Source organism: Onychostoma macrolepis, chromosome 19 (assembly GCF_012432095.1).
Source record: "Onychostoma macrolepis isolate SWU-2019 chromosome 19, ASM1243209v1, whole genome shotgun sequence".
Lineage (NCBI taxonomy): Eukaryota > Metazoa > Chordata > Actinopteri > Cypriniformes > Cyprinidae > Onychostoma > Onychostoma macrolepis.
The window spans coordinates 33485674-33507550 of record NC_081173.1 but is presented as its reverse complement, the minus strand read 5'-3'; the positions used below and the strand labels follow the sequence as shown (position 1 = coordinate 33507550).

The following is a 21877-nucleotide window of genomic DNA, read 5'->3' as shown; positions in this document are numbered from 1 at the left end:
AAAAGCAACTTACAGTGCATTCAGGTTATACATTAATGTTATTTTTGTGTGTTGTTATTGTTATCAGTATGTGTGTTCTCTGGGAATTGAACACATGGCCTTTTGCGCTACTAACACAATGCTCTACCACTGAGCCACAGGAACACTTATTATTGTTTACAATTATTTAATGGACACTTCTCACATTTTTGAGGTTGTATATAAATATGGTTGGGTAAGCATATAGTGGTGAACTACAACTAATTCAGCATATAGCAACAAGTTGACTATTACTTTTATTTTATTTTATTTTCATTTTGCAAAGTTAATATAGCCCAAGCTTTATGTTGTATGAAAATTTCAAATATAACCTTTTTGATAGATTTACCATGCTAAAAACCGTGGAAACATGTCATTAAAATCTATAAAAAGGGTTTATGCAGGGTTAATGCTATTAGGCATCAGTTAATTCAATTTAAGGTGATGCATAGGCTGCACTATTCAAAATCTAAATTGCACAGCATTTTTCCTACTATCTCTCCTATTTGTGACAGGTGTAAATATGCAGAAGGCTCTCTGACCCATCTCTTTTGGACATATCCAAAACTATACGATTTCTGGTGTGACATATTTAAATGGTTCTCGGATATGTATGGTTGTGTTTTTACACCTGATCCAGAAATTGCATTATTTGGTTATTCTATTTCTCTGTTAGATCATAATGTGTCTGTACAAAGTACAATAATTTACGGAATGATTATTGCTAAGAGTGTCATTCTGAGGCTGTGGAAATCGGACACTGTTCCTCAGTTTAAGACCTGGTTGAACTATCTTACTGGAATATTGCATATGGAAAGAGTCCAGTATGGAGTTATTGGTAATCTTAATAAGTTTTACAGTATATGGCAACCGTTTCTAGATCATTTGGACCAATGTAATGCTGACTCTGACTAGCAACGTAATGCTTAGCATCTTGTCTGCCCCCTATTGAGTGCCTAGTCATTTTTCCATTGAAACTGCTTGTATGCCCTGATTGTTGTTCTCAAAAGTCTGTTTTTTTTTTTTTTACTTATTGATTTATTTTTTAATCATTATTATTTTATGTATTTTGTTCTTTTATTGTTGTTGTTTATTGTGCAATATAAAACTAATAAAAATACCTATCAAAAAAAAAAAAAGGGTTTATGGTCCTGTTTTATCTTTGTAACATCACAAGATTGTAATCACTAGTAATCACTAGTAAACGGAAGAATTTATGTTAATAAACTTTTTTCAAATAAATTATGGATCGCCTTTTCACAGGCGTCCAATCACAGCTGACTTCCGGAAAAGGGGAAGTAACCAATGGCGTTAGAGATAACAATTAAAACAGCAAGCCCCGCCCCACGACTGACAAAAATAGAAGTGTTCGCGCGAGCAGGTGAGAGAAGATCGAGCGCGAGGATGTGGGGGATGATCACGCGCGCGCGAGGGCTTGTATTGCGCGCAGAGGACGAGTGACGCGCGCGCGAGTGTTTAAAATTAGCTCGCGGGCTCCCGTTTCCTCGCTTGTAGATCTGTTTTCCTCTCGCGGAAGTGATTTACCGCGCGCGCCAGCATAAGTGGTGCGCTCGGTTATTAATGGCACAGATTTGACGCCATAGGGAGAAAGCGAGAAAGCGGTGAAATGAGACGAGAGATCACCTGTCCTGCATATGGATGTAAGTGGATTTTTGTAAATTCTCATTTTGTCTAAGTTAACGTTTTAATTAGTTTGTGTAAATTTGCTTGCAACATGATTAAGTTAGACAAGAAAAGCTCCAAGAGGTCTGCCACTTCTCTGCCACACAATCTATCGCTAACCATTATTAGCAAACATTAGCTAACTTTTTGGTGCATAAGTTTGTTACTTTAGTGTTGATAGTGGTAGTTTGCCAAATTTTTTCCTGTCGGCGTATTCTAATATTAAAAAAATAGTTAGCTTGTCAGACTAGAAAACAATAGTTGCCATGATGGATCTACAAACTGCTAAACTGTTTGACTGCAATATTTTCATACAAGGTTATATATTGCGCAGGCAAACAATGGAACGCAGAACTTTTAAAACGATCAACCAATGGTGGCATAAAGACCGCCTTCTCTGATGCTTGATAGACACCCCCTCATTAGCATGTTGAGTTGAGGAAAAATAAATACGGAACTACATTCAAAAATGAATAAACGTTTGAAAGGGGGGAAAAAAAACTTTCAGTTTAGCATTTCCTTTAGCATTTTTTTTTTATTATTTCCCCCAACATTCGTTTAATTTATTTAATTATTTTCTCGCACATTTAATTATTTATATATTAATTTATACAGGAATATGTGGATTTATATATTTATTTATGTATTTATTTGCACATTTATTTATATATTTATTTATGTATTATTTTGTGGATTTATTTGCGTATTTATTTATTTATTGTTTTTGCAGGTTTGGTCCTCCATACCCATGTGCGTGGCGCCATGTGCATTGACAGGTATTTCCCTAAACTGTCACACAGCTTATATATTTTTCCGCCAAGGTAATGATTATGAAAACGATTATTTATTTTTGTGAATTATTATTTTATTTCAGTTAGTTTTTCCAATAACTAGTTTCGTTTCGTTTTGTTTTTCAAATAGTTTGAATTTTTAATTTTATTTCAGTTTACGAAATTGTTTTTTCATCAATAGTTTTAGTCTTAGTTTTAGTTTTCGTTTACGAAAATAACCTTGCAGTGTTGCCAGATTGGATGGACGGCCAGCCCAAAAGCTCACAAAAACCCGTCCAAAACTTTAACTGTCAAAATAACGTGATAGAATGTAAATCAAGGTTGATAAGAGCCATTTTTAGGTCCTTATAACGAAATAATGATGACAAAATAATATATAATGCTAGATAAATTTCCCATGGATCAAATCGGGGAAAATGCATTAAAGAGAACTACCAAATATGATTAAAATATGCAAGCAAACACTGTCAAAACGGCAATCAAGAAATTAACCAATACCCTCGAAAAACACATGCATCGTTTTCAATGTCAATAGTCAGAATTTAAATGCATAAAAGTGCCCAATATAAGTGATCAGAATAAGCAACGTAATTATAGGTATTTCACACTCATTCATGCACACACCATGACAGTCAAAACTGTGTCATTCTGTATGATAATCCGACAATAAAAATATTAACAACAACAATAATGCTCTTACTTTCGTGTCGCTCTATAATTTCACACAGAACTAAGTCTTTCGTGAAGTTCATATTGAACATACAAGGTAGTGAACATAATATAGAACAGTGATATTGACTTTGCACAGTCAAAACTAACAAGTCCAGCAGCCTGAGGATATACCAATCTGGACCGTTTAAAAGATAAAAGATAGGATCGTATCTAAATTTTGATTAAATAATTTAACTGTGCTCTGATTTCGGAGTTGCAGTGATATAGCCTTCATGTCATATTCCTCAAAAGGTGTAATTCATGTTTTGAGAGTTAAAACACTCTCCACTTTACCATCGAACTATCTATATCTGTTTTAATATATATATTATAACTCATATTAACCATTTGCACACAAGAGCATTATCAGATCGGCTCCTGTCGACCACAGATGCAGGTTTACAAGCCACTTTTTCCTGCGTTTTTCAGTCAATTTCTTGAAATCAAGAGTCTTCCAAAAACATAAAGAAAATCAGGAATATATATATATATTTATTTATTTATTTATTTTTTTAATCAAGAATAAAATATCATGTCTCCGCTCCTGGTATAAAAGTTGTGTTAAACAGGGCAAGAGGAAGGGAGCATTTTCTGTTTTGTGAATTCTATTTGAATATTATATTATATTATATTATATTGTGAATTAGTAATTGTAAAATCAGTAGAATTCTTAGATTTGCTTGTATTGAGTACTGAATGTACTGGCTACCACAATTGTTTTTGGGTTTTGGTTCAACTTGTAACTTATAATGCGTTGTCAATGATTCACAAGACACAGATTATGGTTAACGTATTTTTGTTCTAACAGAAAACATGAACAGAATCAAAATGGCACAGCATTAATTCACCCTCTTCGCACTTTCCCAGAATGCAGGACTCAGGGAAAGCAAAAACATGGATCTTAAAGTAACATACACTCAGACCATTACAATGTTTATGTCATGTCCTTAAGTTATTTTGTAATTTGTCACAGTCATGGTTCCTGTTGTTTGTAATGTCAAGGTGCATTCACGGCATCTCGCAATTACCGTGACTAGGAGATACTAACTTGTAAAAAGCATTCACATCCTTGTAGTACTCGTAATTACAATTTGTGAACTGTGAACTTGTGAGAGCTACAACTTGTACCACCTGACCACAAAGGGTGTGAAGAGCTCCAAGTAGAACATCATGTGATGTCATTTCGTAATTACGATATGGAGTGAATGAAGCATAATTACCTCTTCCCTCGTTTGATCTGGTAATGTGCTTCCCTCTTTGTGTCATGTTCTAACTGGTTCTTTGTTTGATTCTTCACAGGTGTCTCTTGTTAGTCATTAGTCCTTTAATATTTAAAGGGGTGGTTGATTGCAATTTCACTTTTTTTTTTAATGTTAGTTAGTGTGTAATGTTGCTGTTTGAGCATAAACAATATCTGCAAAGTTACGATGCTGAAAGTTCAATGCAATATACAGGTATATATATATATATATATATATATATACTACTCACAAAAAGTTAGGGATATTCGACTTTCAGGTGAAATTTCAGAATGCACCTATAATGCACTATAACCTTTACAGGTGAACTTAATTTGACCTTCTCTAAACCTTTGAATGCACATGGCCAACTGTTAAATGTTTCAGTATTTGCTGCATAACATGCTGTTCTCTAACGAGGTGATTAACTGCAAAAATCACAACAAGTGTCTGATCCATGAATTGACCACTAATTTTTCTGGTTCAATGACAGTTTGTATTTAAACGGTCTTCTTCATCATGCTGTGCAAGTTATCGAAAACGCTTGATTGCAGTTGTTGCTGCTAAGGGTGGTCCAACCAGTTATTAGGTTTAGGGGGCAAGCACTTTTTCATACAGGGCCATGTGGGTTTGGATTTTGTTTTCCCTTCATAATAAAAAAACTGCATGCTGTGCTTACTTGTGTTACCTTTGATTAATATTTAAATTTGTTTGATGATCTGAAACATTAAAGAGTGACAAACATGCAAAAAAAATAAAAAAATCAGGAAGAGGGCCAACACTTTTTCACACCACTGTATATTGCATTGAACTTTCAGCATTGTAACTTTGCAGATGTCAGACTGTGTCTCCGCGTCTTGTGTTTTCCCCTCCTCTCGTGTCCTTATTTGGGGTTCCTGTCTGTGTCCTAGTTTATGTCATCATTAGTTAATTAGTCCCCAGCCCTGTGTTATTAATTATCTCGTTTTCCCCAGTGTTCTTAAGTCCTGTGTTCCCTCCAGTCAGCGTTCGGTCTTGTTTGTCAGTATAGCTGTATATGTCAATGGTATATGTCTAGCGTGAATATGTAGAGTTGTATGTTTATCATTATTGTTAATAAACTCGTCAGCCAGAAGTTCCTCGTCTCCGCGTCTCACTGGAGTCAGCCGTGTGTATGACAGCAGATATTGTTTATGCTCAAACAGCAACATTACACACTAACTAACATTAAAAAAGTGAAATTTCAATCAACCACCCCTTTAAATATTAAAGGACTAATGACTAACAAGAGACACTTGTGAAGAATCAAACAAAGAACATGACACAAAGAGGGAAGCACATTACCAGATCAAACGAGGGAACAGGTAATTATGCTTCATTCACTCCATATCGTAATTACTGTAATTTCGAAATGACATCACATGATGTTCTACTTGGAGCTCTTCACACCCTTGGTGGTTAGGTGGTACAAGTTGTAGCTCTCACAAGTTCACAGTTCACAAGTTGTAATTACGAGTACTACGAAGATGTGAATGCTTTTTACAAGTTAGTATCTCCTAGTCACTGTAATTGCGAGATGGCGTGAATGCACCTTGACATTACAAACAACAGGAACCATGACTGTGACAAATTACAAAATAACTTAAGGACATGACATAAACATTGTAATGGTCCGAGTGTAAAAGTAACAGTTAAGTACTGAGTGTTAAGTAACAGTTAGCTACTCAATAACTAATGTATTCTGTCATACCTTCTGAAGAACTACTATTAATTATCTACTAGTTAAGGTTCAAGAAAAATAACTATGAAATAACTACTACTGGACAATACGCAAATAGTCACTATAATAATCAGGTTGGGGCCCAACCTGGGGTTTTTGTATATATGCTTCAGACACGGGTCACGCTGACGGCATTCCCCATAGCGACCCCTAGAGGATGCAGTGTCTCGTTCCCTACTCAGGGAACCATTTTTACATATGTAACCTGAGACGTTCTTCAGGAGGTACGACAGAATACATTAGTTATTGATTAGCTAACTGTTTGTAACGGGGCTGACAAGACGTGAGACGTGCGGATCCATATGAAAGCTTTTATTCAACAGAGACATGGTCAAAACACAGGCAGGGTCGAACAAATGGCAAACAGGTATCTTGAGAGAAAGACAGATGAGTAATCAAATAAACAGGCATGGTCTTCGATCGGCGAACAATATCCAGAGGGCTTGACAATAGGGGTAATCCATAAACATGAACAATAGTCCAGGCGAGGCATAAACAGAGTCCGAACGGTGAGACAGGGGTAAATACAGGGAACACAGACTAGAAAACAAGAAACAGGTACCGTATCGCAGCTAACACTAGGGGAGTGATAAACCCAAGACAATACTGGAACTGAACAGAAACACGGAATGGCTCGGTAAGGCAGCTAACACTTGAGGAGTGCTACAGGTGCATCTCAATAAATTAGAATGTCGTGAAAAAGTTCTTGTAAGTTATTTTAAAAAGTGAAACTTTCATATATTTTAGATTCATTGCATGTAAAGTAAAACATTTCAAAAGTTTTTTTTGTTTTAATTTTGATGATTAGAGCTTACAGCTCATAAAAGTAAAAAATCAGTATCTCAAAATATTAGAATATTTACATTTGAGTTTCAATTAATAACCATCCCTACAGTATAAATTCCGGGTATCTCTTGTTCTTTGAAACCACAACAATGGAGAAGACTGCTGACTTGGCAATGATCCAGAAGACGAACATTGACGCCCTCCACAAAGAGGGTAAGTCACAGAGGGTCATTACTGAAAGGTGTGGCTGTTTACAGAGTGCTGTATCAAAGCATATTAAATGCAAAGTTGACTGGAAGGAAGAATTTGGGTAGGAAAAGGTGCACAAGCAACAGGGATGACAGCAAGCTTGAGAATACTGTCAAGCTAAGCTGATTCAAAGACTTGTGAAAGCTTCACAAGGAGTGAACTGAAGCTGGAGTCAGTGCATCAAGAGTCACCACGCTCAGACGTCTTCAGGAAAAGGGCTACCAAGCCACTTCTGAACCAGAGACAACGTCAGAAGCATCTTACCTGGGCTGTGGAGAAAAAGAACTGGACTGTTGCTCAGTGGTCCAAAGTAGGGATGTGCCCGAAGCCGAATACCTTATTTGGAAAGGCACGGATAATGGCTTCAAAATGAATAACGGATTTATCCGAATAACAGAACAAATATTCGGCACACAATCACATGTTTGTTGGAACAGCACTGCATTAGTGAGGTTTGCGGTTGTTAAGATTTGTGCAATGATAATTGCTTTGATAGCGTTTGACACAGTTTCGTACAGATAATATGGTGATCATTGCGTTTAACGAATGTGGTCTCCTCAGCAATAAACTATCCGCGCGCTCCTGTTTTGATTGCTGCCTGTCAGTGCCGGCGAAGCAGTGTTGCCAGATATTGCTACAAAAAACAAACACAACCAATCTCCTGAAAAATGCACCAAAATAAGTTTAGATCTTGTATTTTGCAAATAGGAAACAGAATCTCTAACCTCCACCTTCATCCTCCCCCCACTTTATTAATACCCTAATTATTTTATTAACGCTGTTACATTAAGTATTAAAACAAGTCCAGCGACGCTTAAAATAACTAGATCTGGCAACATGGAGTGGAGGCTGCACTTGCTCCAAGCTCCACTCCTGCGTTTCGCAGCTGCTGCGAGTCGGCCACATGAATTTATTCAGCCGCATGATTTTAAATAATTTTTCATAAGGTTTTCAAATTTTATTTTTGAACATGAAACATTTACGGAGGTCTGAACCTCATAGCTGGCTATGGGCCTGGATGTGTGAAGTGAATGAGTGTAAAAACGCATTACATTTACCCTTTTCGTGAATGGCATAACATTTAATTACACAAGACGAAGAAAAGCGATGTTTGATTAAGGCTTTTGGAGGATCCAAATTATTTGTTGCGCTCTGTTGATTTAAAAAAAAAAAAAAAAAAATCGTAAATGATCACAGACTCCTGCAACACATGATCCAAGTTACTTAAAGTTCAAGGGAGCTTTATTGACATTCTGCTATGATAGACTACTGAACACTTTCTTTTCCATTTCTATTTCTTTTTTTTTTCTACTAGTGCTCTTATTTAAGATTATGGATGCTTGTCTCTTGTCAAATTTGTACACAAAGTTTCACTGGAAAATAAGAAGATTAAGTTATTTTTCTTTTTTGATAGAGTTTTAAATAGAAGATATTTACAGTTATAATTTCAATAAAAAATAATACTTTCTTTAGTTATACAAGGCATATTTGTTAAATGAAAACTACGAATCGAACAGATTTGCAGATTTTGATGTAATTTGACGAACTTCCGGTTTAAGCCACGCCCACTTCCGGATCTATCCGGATACAGATACAAATAATTTTGAGATTGTCACCGATACAGATAGAGATACAAATACAAATAATGGCTCCGCTGCACACCCCTAGTCCAAAGTCCTCTTCTCAGATGAAAGTAAATTTTGCATTTCATTTGGAAATCAAGGTCCCAGAGTCTGGAGAAAGACTGGAGAGGCACAGAATCCATGTTGCTTGAAGTCCAGTGTGAAGTTTCCACAGTCAGTGATGATTTGGGCTGCCATGTCATCTGCTGGTGTTTGTCCACTGTGTTTTCTGAAGTCCACAGTCAACGCAGCCATCTACCAGGAAATTTTAGTGCACTTCATGCTTTCTTCTGCTGACAAGCTTTATGGAGATGCTGATTTCATGCTGATTTCATGCTGATTTCTGATTTCGACTTGGCACCTGCCCACACTGCCAAAGGTACCAAAAGCTGGTTCAATGACCATTGTGTTACTGTGCTTGATTGGCCAGCAAACTCGCCTGACCTGAACCCCATAGAGAATTTATGGGGTATTGTCAAGAGGAAGATGAGAGACAGCAGACCCAACAATGCAGATAAGCTGAAGGCCACTATCAGAGCAACCTGGGCTTCCATACCACCTCAGCAGTGCCACAAACTGATCACCTCCATGCCACGCCGAATTGAGGCAGTAATTAAAGAAAAAGGAGCCCCTACCAAGTATTGAGTACACATACAGTAAAAGGCCATACTTTCCAGAAGGCCAACAATTCACTAAAAATGTTTTTTTTTTTTATTGGTCTTATGAAGTATTCTAATTTGTTGAGATAGTGAATTGGTGGGTTTTTGTTAAATGTGAGCCTAAATCATCACAATTAAAAGAACCAAAGACTTAAACTACTTCAGTCTGTGTGCATTGAATTTATTTAATACACGAGTTTCACAATTTGAGTTGAATTACTGAAATAAATGAACTTTTCCACGACATTCTAATTTATTGAGATGCACCTGTATACGCAGATCATACTTGGCGATCTGACCAAGGAAGTCCATGGCTTAAGTAAACTGTGTGATCAGTGCAATCAGCTGTGTGTGTCGTCAGTGCAATGGATGATGGATATTGTAGTCCGTGGGTGACATGCAACATTAGTGTAGTGCAACATTACATACTAATTAGTTAACACATCTTTCTTAGTAGTTAACCTGTTAGTTCTTCCTTTAGTTCTAATTCCTTATTAGTTATGCAGTAAGTAAGAAACAGTATTCTAAAGTGTTACTGAATATATTTTCAAATGTATTTTTTACCGGTGATCAAAGCTAAATTTTCAGCATTATTACTCTTCAGCGTTACATGATCCTTCAGAAATCATTCTAATATTCTGATTTCCTGCTCAAGAAACATTTATTATTGTTTTTCTTAATATTTAAAACAGTTGAGTAGATTTTTTTTTTTTTCAGGATAATTTGATGAATATAAGATCAGCACTGTAAGGGAAACAGGTAAATTTAGCTCAAAGGGAATCATTTATGATTTTATAGGGAATTTGAACAAAATCACTGTTTTGCAGCTGATCACTTGAGTCGGCCAGTGATTCATTGAACGAGCCGTATAACATCAACTCTGCACTGGATATTAAAATCAAAAATATAGTGAAAACACTATTAAATAGCACAGTAACAAGATCGGCAGTTTAAGACATTAACGTGTAAGCACAAAAGACAAGATAATACTTTTCAATATAAATAAGACTTTATTGGATAAATCTAAGACATGTAAACTAATCTAACACATGAACACACGCATTCACACATTCACACAAGTTGCAGAAAGAAAGAAGGTGAGGAAAGGATGAGTTTAGAGAATGAAAATGTGAAATCCCAAGTTTATAGCAATATGTGCAGGTGCATAGACCTGAACAACCATCAATCACTTATTTAACCCTCGCTTTGAGTTTCTCAGTGAGGCTAAAATCTGGAGGTTACTTGCTTGCATTGCCTTTGTGTTAAGGGACTTTTGTTGTCATCTTTGCAGAAAGGGTGTTTCCCAAGGTAGCTGATTGGCCAACAGTTCAGTGGTCGTTGCAGTGATGTCTTGGGAATATGGAGTCAATTTAATGCCGCATATATATGCAAAAGAAAATGAAGTATTGCAAGAAGAAAATAAGTTTTGCAAAGAAAAATAAAGAATTGCAAAATATAAATAAAACAGAGCAAAAGCAATGATTTTGCAATACATATTTTCCATGGCCATATCTACTAATTTATTTGCAATGCAGGTTTTATTTTGCGTTTCAGTCAAGTTTGAGCTTGCGATACCGTTTTCCCCTTTGCGCTTCACGTTTCTGCGCGTCTCACTTTGTGGTGCTGTTTTGACATGGGGGTGGAGTCAGGGGACGGGGGCGTGGAGTCAGGGGACGGGGGCGTGTCCAACAGGCCTGGGCATGCCTCCCTGGAAGTGACGTCATCGGCCCAAGACGCTGATCACAGCTGATCCAGGCATGTCATTGAGCAGAGGCATGCGGGTGGATCGTTTCCTTTTATTCACTAGCTTTAAAACATGCATGTTTTCATTTTATTAACAAATGTATATGTGTATTAGCAGTGTTTGCTCAAGTTAAAGAAGTTGTTAATATGAACATCTGCTGTTTATTTCTCTCAATGTGTGCACACTTTTATAGCATTAAAATGTGTATTGTTTCATTTGGTTAAATAAATGTGCATTAATAGTGCTTGTTTAAAATCTCTTAACCTGTGCACAGCGCTCTTTGTTTACATTAGTTCAGAGTTACTGCTAGTTTTAATGTAAAAGAATGCAATTAACTTCACAAACTATACATCATTAAAAAGGTCTAAGATTCAAGCTTCATATCCATCTCGACTTAGTTTTTCATTTACATAACTCCTGGCATAAATTAAGAAATGACCAGCACTGGAAGTTTAAAAAAAGATTAAAAAGTCTTTTTGGTTTAGTTTTGTCGTGGCCACGAGATATTAAGTCGTGGGAACGTGATAATACTGTATGTCGTGGCCATGAGTTTAATCATGCATAAACAAACCCGAGTGACCATAGCAACCTGGGATTATCAGAGACTGATCAAATATATTTATCCATCCCACAGTCCGTTGATCGTGTCTTTTTATGTAATATATGTGTATATTAGGCTATTATTAGGCTATTATTATTATTATTATTATACAGCCCTGAACGTTAAGAGATCGAAATGAAGGGAAAATAAATCAAATAGCCTACATTAACAACGAATATAAAAATATTACCAATACTAATAAAATACATGGACTTACAAGACTTGTGGGATGGATAAAAATGTTTTCTTGTCGGCCTATTTTATTATACTTTATGTAACATTTATTCATAATAAACTTAATTTGAATGTTGTCTACATCGCGTGCAATACAGTCCAGTACGTAGCCTATGGTTAACACTTCAACCACCAGAGGTCGCTGTATACCTAAAAGCGCCAGCGGGTCAAATTTACCCATGCCATGACTACTGTTTTGATATGGCTAAAAACGTAGTATGTCACTGTATTATGTCATTTCTTAATTTATGCCAGGAGTTATGTAAATGAAAAACGAAGTCGAGATGGATATGAAGCTTGAGTCTTAGACCTTTTTAATGATGTATAGTTTGTGAAGTTAATTGCATTCTTTTACATTAAAACTAGCAGTAACTCTGAACTAATGTAAACAAAGAGCGCTGTGCACAGGTTAAGAGATTTTAAACAAGCACTATTAATGCACATTTAGTTAACCAAATGAAACAATACACATTTTAATGCTATAAAAGTGTGCACACATTGAGAGAAATAAACAGCAGATGTTCATATTAACAACTTCTTTAACTTGAGCAAACGCTGCTAATACACACATACATTTGTTAATAAAATGAAAACATGCATGTTTTAAAGCTAGTGAATAAAAGGAAACGATCCACCCGCATGCCTCTGCTCAGCGACGGTGCCTGGATCAGCTGTGATCTGCGTCTCGGGCCAATGATGTCACTTCCAGGGAGGCATGCCCAGGCCTGTTGGACACGCCCCCGTCCCCTGACTCCACCCCCATGTCAAAACAGCGCCACAAAGTGAGACGCGCAGAAACGTGAAGCGCAAAGGGGAAAGCGGTATTGCAAGCTCAAACTTGACTGAAACGCAAAATAAAAGCTGCATTGCAAATAAATTAGTAGATATGGCCATGGAAAATATGTATTGCAAAATCATTGCTTTTGCTCTCTTTTATTTATATTTTGCAATTCTTTATTTTTGTTTGCAAAACTTATTTTCTTCTTGCAATACTTCATTTTCTTTTGCAAAACTTTATTTTCTTTTTCATATATATGCGGCATTAAATTGACTCCATATGGGAAGCTGAAGATGCGGAGTTGTGGCTGGTAGAAGTTTTGAGGCGGTCACAGACTCGGAGACAAAGAGTGGCGAAACTCGAAAACTCACAACGGAAAAGAAAAGAAACTAAAGTTAAAAAAAAAAAAAGCATGTAACGAGACTAGGTGGTTTTTCTTCTCATCGTGGTGTTAAGTAGCTGGCATGTAGGCCAGAGCACGCTCAAAGAGTGCTAAAAAGCAGCAGTCAAAACGCGGTGGCAAAAGCAAAAAGAGAGAAGAGAAGAGGGTCTGATGGTGTCCTGAGTTTTTAAATTCGGCTTTTGGACACATCCCAACTGGTGTGTTGACCAATTAGATATTATCTTAGCTCGGGGTGTTGCTCTGTTTCTCCTCCCAATCATAAATCAGCATGTTATCTGGTCAGTCACATGTCCGAACTTTACACGCTCTTGCAAAGCATATTTTTGGATGTGATTTCTATAACCAGAATATGATACATTTGACAAAGAATTAATTGAAAGAAGCGTTTCAAGCTAGAATTTTCACACTCATACATACCAAACATGAATATAAACCCTTAAGCTATTCAATAGTTATTAAAAAGACATACACAATGAGTGATTAGACATGATAGTCAAATTTGTGGGTTATATACATAATATGGAGTTATGCATAGACATCATTAGTTGCTCATAAGTCTTTTAAGATGATTTTAGGTGCATATGGAAAAAGCAGTCTCAGTGCCATTCTGTGGATGTGAGAATGTGTTCTGTGAACAAAGGAATTTCAGTCTGGTCTGTGTCTTGGGTGGGGGAACCCACCCAACAAAGTCTCTACTAATGATTTCCCTCATGTGACGGTAATGATGTGCTGTGTCTTTGACCATCAATCTTGATTACTTGCCCCAAATTTGACAATCTCCTTCCTGAGTTGGAATCATCAATAAGTGTTCTTTGTGTCAATGTTGTAAGCTGTTCTGTGAAAGAGACTCGCTTCAGACGGGCTGGCGCTAGGCATCTGATTTATGACGTTGTCCTGTTTTCTTGGGCCTCTGTGGAAGTTTGGCTCCTCATGTTTCGATGTTCTGATCGAATCTTAATTTATCTGACTCGTTCTGATCCTACAACATTTATATACTACAAACATTCAAAAGCTTGGAGTCAGTATATATATATATATATATATATATATATAAGAAATTAGGCCTAATACTATTATTTAGCAAGGATGCTTTAAATTGATCAAAAGTGATGATAAAGACTTTATAATGAATGAAGAATAATGTTACAAAAGATTTCTATTTCAGGTGAATGCTGTTCTTCTGAACTTTCTATTCGAAACCTGAAAACAATTTTACTCAGCTGTTTTCAACATAATACTAATAATAAATGTTTTTGAGCAGCAAATAATAATATTAGAGTGATTTCTGAAGGATCATGTGACTGGAGTAATGATGCTAAAAATTCAGCTTGAAATCACAGGAATAAATTACATATTCAAATAGAATGTTAATAGCAAGAATTAAAGTGTGACAAGCTAAATATCCTATATTCTATATGATGATATACCTGCTGGCTTGCTGGAGCTTTGAATTCATATTTATGATGTTGAACTGCCTTTAGCAGCCTCCCTTTGCTCTTTCTCTTTCTCCTTTTTTGTGAAGGCATTTTTTTTTCTACAAAGTGTGCCAACAACAGCAAATTTGGTGTTATTTATATTTGATCTAATCGGGTACAATAATTTGATTAGACATTCTAAGAACGTGGATATTCTGTACAAGTTGTTACGACTTTTAGAGCAAATCAACAAAATACCAAATTACTAATTCAGCGAATCATCCACTGACTGTAATGTGGATTGCAATGCATCTACCTGTTAATGCATCGACCTTTGGGAAAAACTGTCATCTCCGTAGAGAGGGCACACAGATTGTGAGTGATGCCGCGGAGCGGTGGGAAAACACGGAGCATATTCACGGAATCAGTGGACCTTTAGTGGAGCGGTAACTGAACACTTTGAGCTGGGGTGATAGCGGGGCTGGGTTTGGTGAAAGGGGCACCTCAGCTGAGGAGGGCAGAGGAGCAGTGGCTCTAGCCACTGGGCCACTGCCCTGTGCACGGCCCTGGTCACATCAGACCATTCGAAACTGCTTACATCAGCATGGTCTGCATTCTAGATGACCTGCAAGGGTACCTGACCACACCACCAGGCACAGGCATCATCGTCAGGGAGCATTTGCGCTGGACGAGGAACCAGTGGGCCTCAGTGCTGTTCTCTGATGAAAGTCGATTCACATTAAGCAGAAATGATGGCCGCCGATGCTCTTGGAGATGTCAAGGAGAATTCTATGCATCGGCCACTGTTGTCTGATGTTACAGTATGGGCAGGTGTGTCTAGTCAATACAGAACTGCCCTACACCTTGTGAATGGTACTGTGACAAGCCAGTACTACCTGAATAACATCATTAATCCAGTCATTGTGCCTCTGCATGAGCAACACAGGCCTGATTTCATCTTCATGGACGACAATGCCCCTGCTCATCGAGGTCGCATCATCAGGGAACGGGTGCTGGAGGCTGGGGTACTTCAAATTGAGTGGCCTGCACTTTCTCCAGATCTGAATCCCATAGAAAACCTATGGGATCAGCTGAGTCGTTGTGTAGAGGGTCGTAACCCTGCACCCCAGAACCTCAATGACCTGAGGGCAGCCCTTCAAGAAGAGTGGAATGCCATGCCTCAGCAGACAATAAGTCGACTTATGTACAGCATGAGACGTAGTTGTCAAGTTGTAATTGATAAAGGACACATGACATGAGACGTTGACTTATTTTGGTGTGGGATACCCACGACTGTTTATAGCTTTTGTTTCAATAAATAGTTTGAGATGAAGAAATTACCATTGCATGCTTCTACTTAAGTGCCCTATACTTTCATGATATAATATCACTATAGCATGAACTTTTTACATTTTCCATGAATTTCACCTGGACGTCGAATATCCCTAACTTTTTGTGAATAGTGTGTAAATATATTTGATTAGTTTTTAAATTAACTTCACTTCCTTACAGAAACTTCTTGCTGACAAATGGGATAAACCTAGCTGTTTGAAGGCAAAGAATAGAGATTTAAATTTACAGTTAATTAGTATTTTGGGGCTGCACTGTGATCTTTAATTCGAGTCATTTAATGTTGCATCAAATGATTCTTGTTCTAAATATGCCTGTCAAGACTGCTGTTAATCATGTAAAATCATGGTAAAATGTATGATAGTTATTATTTCTACTCAGAAGAAATATAAATAAATAAATAGAACACATTCTAATGTATGGGAAAAACTTTATTACTTTATTTTTTTATTTTTTGATGCTTGAAATCCCCTTTTCATCTTTGATCCTGAAACATTACACTTTTCGCTTTGGGTATACAGTAGCCTTCTTGGTAAGACTGTGAATACATTACATAATAAGTTAAGCATAAAAATTCTTTGCTTTGATGTGGCATTAGCAAACTGTTAAATTGCACACATTTTTAGTGGTCAAAAAGCAAATGTGGTTCACTTTGCACACAGCTGATACTGTTTTCTTTAAAGAGAAAAAATATATATGCCTGAAAACATCACAATTCATTTAGTAATGTCAAAATTAAATAAATTTCACAAAATGTATGTTTAAAACTCATTAATTAAACATGTCCCAAGGTATTTCCCTTTCTGGCTGGCTGTCCAACAGTGAGGTAGAAATCACATTTGGAATCTCATGCCCAGGACCTGCAGGGGAAGGAGGTAATTATGCAAAATATATGATGAATGAAGACCACTGTTATTGGTGTTTTCAACACAATTACAAAAAAATGTGCATACATGTTGAAAGTGAGCTTAAAATCAAAACCAAGGAAATCTCTATCATTGTAACATCTGTATCACTTACCTCCTTGTTCTCTTGGTCTCTTCCGACCTTCTCTTCTCTTTCCGAGTCGATCAGCTGTGTAACTCAGATATTTTTTTATTTCAGTTTCACAGTCACCCCTGTTTACCTTTCGGTTTAATGCAGCATCTGAAAGATGAAACTTGATGATAAATGAGTTGGAAATTCTCAAGCATTTGTTGTATAGTGCCTCATGCTCACAGCTGTAAAGAGTTTTTGTTCTTTAAATATATATATTATTTCTATGCTTTTTGTTTTGATTTGAAAATAAAGACAACTGCAGACAAAATACAAACATACTTGATTTGTAGGAAGTGTTCATGCAGCAGTGTGTTTACCTCTGATCACATCTGTTAACACGAGATGAGAGAAGGCCTGTTTATCTCCTCTCCCCTGCCAGTTGAACTGTATAGCCAGATCATCCGTTAGGACTTGCTGCATAATATTCTTAATCGCATCCTTTGGCAAAAGACCTCCAAACCCTGACAAATATTTTACCTGTGAAGAATTTTTTATATATGTCATTCTAATTAGTCAATCCTCGCTTTGAATTGGTCAAATATTTTGTATAATGACATTAAACTGTACAGTTATAATAGTCTGCCTGGACTACTTTTCTTTGTAGGACCTTTAAGCTTTTCTAAGAAAGATAATAAAATAATTGGATTACAATCAGAATTTGTTAATTTATTTATTTGATAAAAAGCTATCATCATGGAACAAGAGGGACATTCCAGTACTGTTATAATTTATTTAATTATATATATATTTTTAAATTGTGTTTATAAGCAAATGAGTGTACAGTATCCCTTTAAATATTATATAAATTATTTCTCAACTCACATATTTTTTGCGTGTTGTTGCATTCTTGAGCTCTCTTTCAGTCCTGGCCATATCTTCAAGGGTTTTAAGAGGCAGTTTTAGGTTTGCTTTAAAGTCTTTTGAAGGCATGCAGGGACTTCAGAAACCGTATTGTCTTTGAGTAGATTTTTTAACATAGCAGAGTTTTCCTGCACCTTGCTCTTGATGTCTCTCAGCATTTGGAGGATTTCAACCTGTTGTGTAAAATGAGTTGTGCTATAATTATAAAAAAGAGAAAATAAACTTCTCCTATTGATTATGTCAAATGAAGCTGACTCACCATCAGCTGACATTCTGGATGTAGATGCAGGTGTTACTGGAGGAAGTGGTTGCAGCTGATTTGACATTCCTTGAGTGCTTTCAAGTCTTTGTCTTTTGAACATTCCAGGGAATCCAGTGGCTAATAGATATGATCTTTTTTTTTTTTTTTAAATAAACATACACAAATTAATACTTTATAAATTAATTATTTTGCTCTTTCAAAGGTCAAATCTTTTGAAGAATTTGGGAAAAAATTCAAGCCTGTTACTTACCGTTCTTTCTGTTCTTTGATTTCTTTTTGATCCTCTTTTGCCTTCTCAAAAGTGACTGCAATGAGATAAATATTTTATTATATTATTTGAGAACATTTATTAGACAGTACAAAATCCTAAATTAAACAGTTATTTTTAAATAGTGACCATTACCATATTCCTGTGAAAGCTAATATTTAATTCCTCCCATGGATTCCCTCCTGTTTCAGGTTTCATTCGGTTCTGAACAGCTTCCATGCACTTCTCTGTGGATTTGAATGGAGGCCAGTAACAGTGTCTCTTGTCTAGGCTCAACCAGTTTGATGCCACCACCATCACCTCATCTGAGTCTTGTAAGGTAACAGTTGCATACATGGTTTGCCTTGAGGGAAAAGAGAGAGAGAGAGAGACAAAAGGATCAAAAACCAGACAGCATTTACCAACCCAATGGGGGTAATTAAAAGATCATCTGACTGGTCAACTTTTTAAATGTCCTAATTTACTGTTATTATTTTTCCATTGTTTAGACAAGTGGTTCCCAATGTGGAGCCCTTCCAACATTGCACATTTTGCATGTCATCTTAATAAAGCACACCCAACTCAGGTAAATTTTGACAATTTCTCAATGGTGTTTATACCTGCAAACTCATCACCCTTCTGTAAAATTCTGCCATTGTTCTGACACTGGCCATTCACATGATTCATGCTCTATTTCTGCTGTTCACTAAGAAGTGAATTTGCAATTCTATTAAGCCCGTCTGCTGTTTTGTTCACACTAATACAGGGGCGGTTCTAGGGTGGGGCCAGGGGGTTTACTAATTTACTAATACATTTCTGCTTCTGTAGTGCTTAGCCCCTTAATTGTTGAGAGTTAAGATCAGACCACATTTGAGTAATCAATGCAAAAATCCAGTTAATTTCAAAACTTCATCTAGTAAAACCTTAATTTAAAAACTACAAAAACAAACTCTGTTATGAAACATTTGTGTTACGAAAACATTTGCGATGGTTATTACTGGCCAAGTATATACACCATAAAACACATTTCTTTCTTTGGCCAACCTCGTTCCATAATGTAACAATTAGAGCACAAAGAGAAGAACAAATCAGCAAATGTGATCGACTCATCTTCCTGATCCTCACCTTCCCCCTCCACTGAAATGTCTTCTTCCTTATGTATTACAAAATCATGCTCTTCATACACTCTACTAGACCAACTGGCTTGTAATTCTTCCTCTGTGTTATTCACAATTTGTTCTGCATCCATTTCATTCCAATCTTCATCCTTAAACTCATTTCCTATACACTTTAATTGTTCACCATTGATATTTCCACTGGATAATTCCTTGATGTAAAACACTTCCCCAAGGTACTCAGAATCGATGCAAAGTATCACACTTTCTTTGAAAACCAGAATATCATGCTGTTTTAAATGTCAAGCTAATTCAGAGACAAAGCATTTCAGAGCCAGAGTAATGAGAACGTATTGAACGTATTTACTGTATTGGGGGGGTCCGGGGGGCCAAAAACCAGTCAGTATCTGGTGTGACCACCATTTGCCTCACGCAGTGCAACACATCCCCTTCGCATAGAGTTGATCAGGTTGTTGATTGTGGCCTGTGGAATGTTGGTCCACTCCTCTTCAATGGCTGTGCGAAGTTGCTGGATATTGGCAGGAACTAGAACACGCTGTCGTATATGCCGATCCAGAGCATCCCAAACATGCTCAATGGGTGACATGTCCGGTGAGTATGCTGGCCATGCAAGAACTGGGATGTTTTCAGCTTCCAGGAATTGCGTACAGATCCTTGCAACATGGGGCCGTGCATTATCATGCTGCAACATTAGGTGATGGTCGTGGATGAATGGCACAACAATGGGCCTCAGGATCTCGTCACAGTATCTCTGTGCATTCAAAATGCCATCAATAAAATGCACCCGTGTTCGTTGTCCATAACATACGCCTGCCCATACCATAACCCCACCGCCACCATGGGCCACTCGATCCACAACGTTGACATCAGCAAACCGCTCACCCACACGACGCTATACACGCTGTCTGCCATCTGCTCTGTACAGTGAAAACTGGGATTCATCCGTGAAGAGAACACCTCTCCAAAGTGCCAGACGCCATCGTATGTGAGCATTTGCCCACTCAAGTTGGTTACGACGAACTGCAGTCAGGTCGAGACCCCGATGAGGACGACGAGCATGCAGATGAGCTTCCCTGACACGGTTTCTGACAGTTTGTGCAGAAATTTTTTGGTTATGCAAACCGATTGTTGCAGCAGCTGTCTGGGTGGCTGCTCTCAGACGATCTTGGAGGTGAAGATGCTGGATGTGGAGGTCCTGGGCTGGTGTGGTTACACGTGGTCTGCGGTTGTGAGGCCGGTTGGATGTTCTGCCAAATTCTCTGAAACGCCTTTGGAGACGACTTATGGTTGAGAAATGAACATTCAATTCACAGAAACAGGTCTGATTTCTGCAGTCAGCATACCAATTGCACGCTCCGTCAAAATTCCCCTTTGTGATAAAACTGCACATTTTAGAGTGGCCTTTTATTGCGGCCAGCCTAAGGCACACCTGTGCAATAATCATGCTGTCTAATCAGCATCTTGATATGTCACACCTGTGAGGTGGATGGATTATCTCGGCAAAGGAGAAGTGCTCACTAACACAGATTTAGACAGATTTGTGAACAATATTTGAGAGAAATAGGCCTTTGTGTACATAGAAAAGTCTTAGATCTTTGAGTTCAGCTCAGGAAAATGGGGGCAAAAACAAAAGTGTTGTGTTTATAATTTTGTTCAGTGTATATCGTGGGGCCTTAAGACTTAAGACTCCAAGAAATCATCTAGACATCTTGCCAGAATAGTTGCAATGATAATGTAATCAATGTCAAAAAAGTGTTGACTGTCATCTCTCACACAACAGTGCAGCTTTCTGTGGATTGTGGTATCTGTCACCCCTTTTGAATTGTCTTTGTCAGTAAATGGACTGAGAACTCCACCAATCACTAGCAGCCCTGTGATCATTGACTGCAGGTACCCTGAAAGTTTTTCAAGTGTTTTTGTGTCTGTCTGATGGTTATAAACACTGACCAGAGTGTACAGCTGACCATCCAGTTTACATTTAAACACAACATAAGCTCCACAATTATCTTTTCCATCACTTATATATTTAAAATCTAGTCTTTTCCTTACTAGTATGGCTATTCCCTTGCTGGAGGTGTACTTTGTATAGAAAATATAGCACTCAGTTTATAGTCTTCTATAATATTTTCAAATCCAATTCCAATGTGCGTCTCCCGTAAGAAAACTATGTCTGCATTTTGTAGTTTTTTTTAATTTCTGTTTTCTTTTTATTTTAAGTCCGTTAACATTCCAGGTAACATTCCATTGACAGATCTGCTCTCACAGACCAAAGATCCTCAGTTTAGTAAGTTC

At 37.2% G+C, this 21877-nt stretch overlaps 1 long non-coding RNA gene and 1 pseudogene across 1 annotated transcript; one reads left to right on the top strand and one right to left on the bottom strand.

Annotated features, from left to right (window-relative positions):
- Window positions 1-1320: 1320 nt before the first annotated feature.
- Window positions 1321-19036, top strand: LOC131525814 (uncharacterized). Its single transcript, XR_009267287.1, has 5 exons — window positions 1321-1679; window positions 2432-2477; window positions 16833-16916; window positions 18662-18789; window positions 18959-19036. It is a non-coding gene; the product is annotated as an uncharacterized LOC131525814 (long non-coding RNA).
- LOC131525797 (uncharacterized) lies at window positions 16813-18972 on the bottom strand (annotated as a pseudogene).
- Window positions 19037-21877: the final 2841 nt, after the last annotated feature.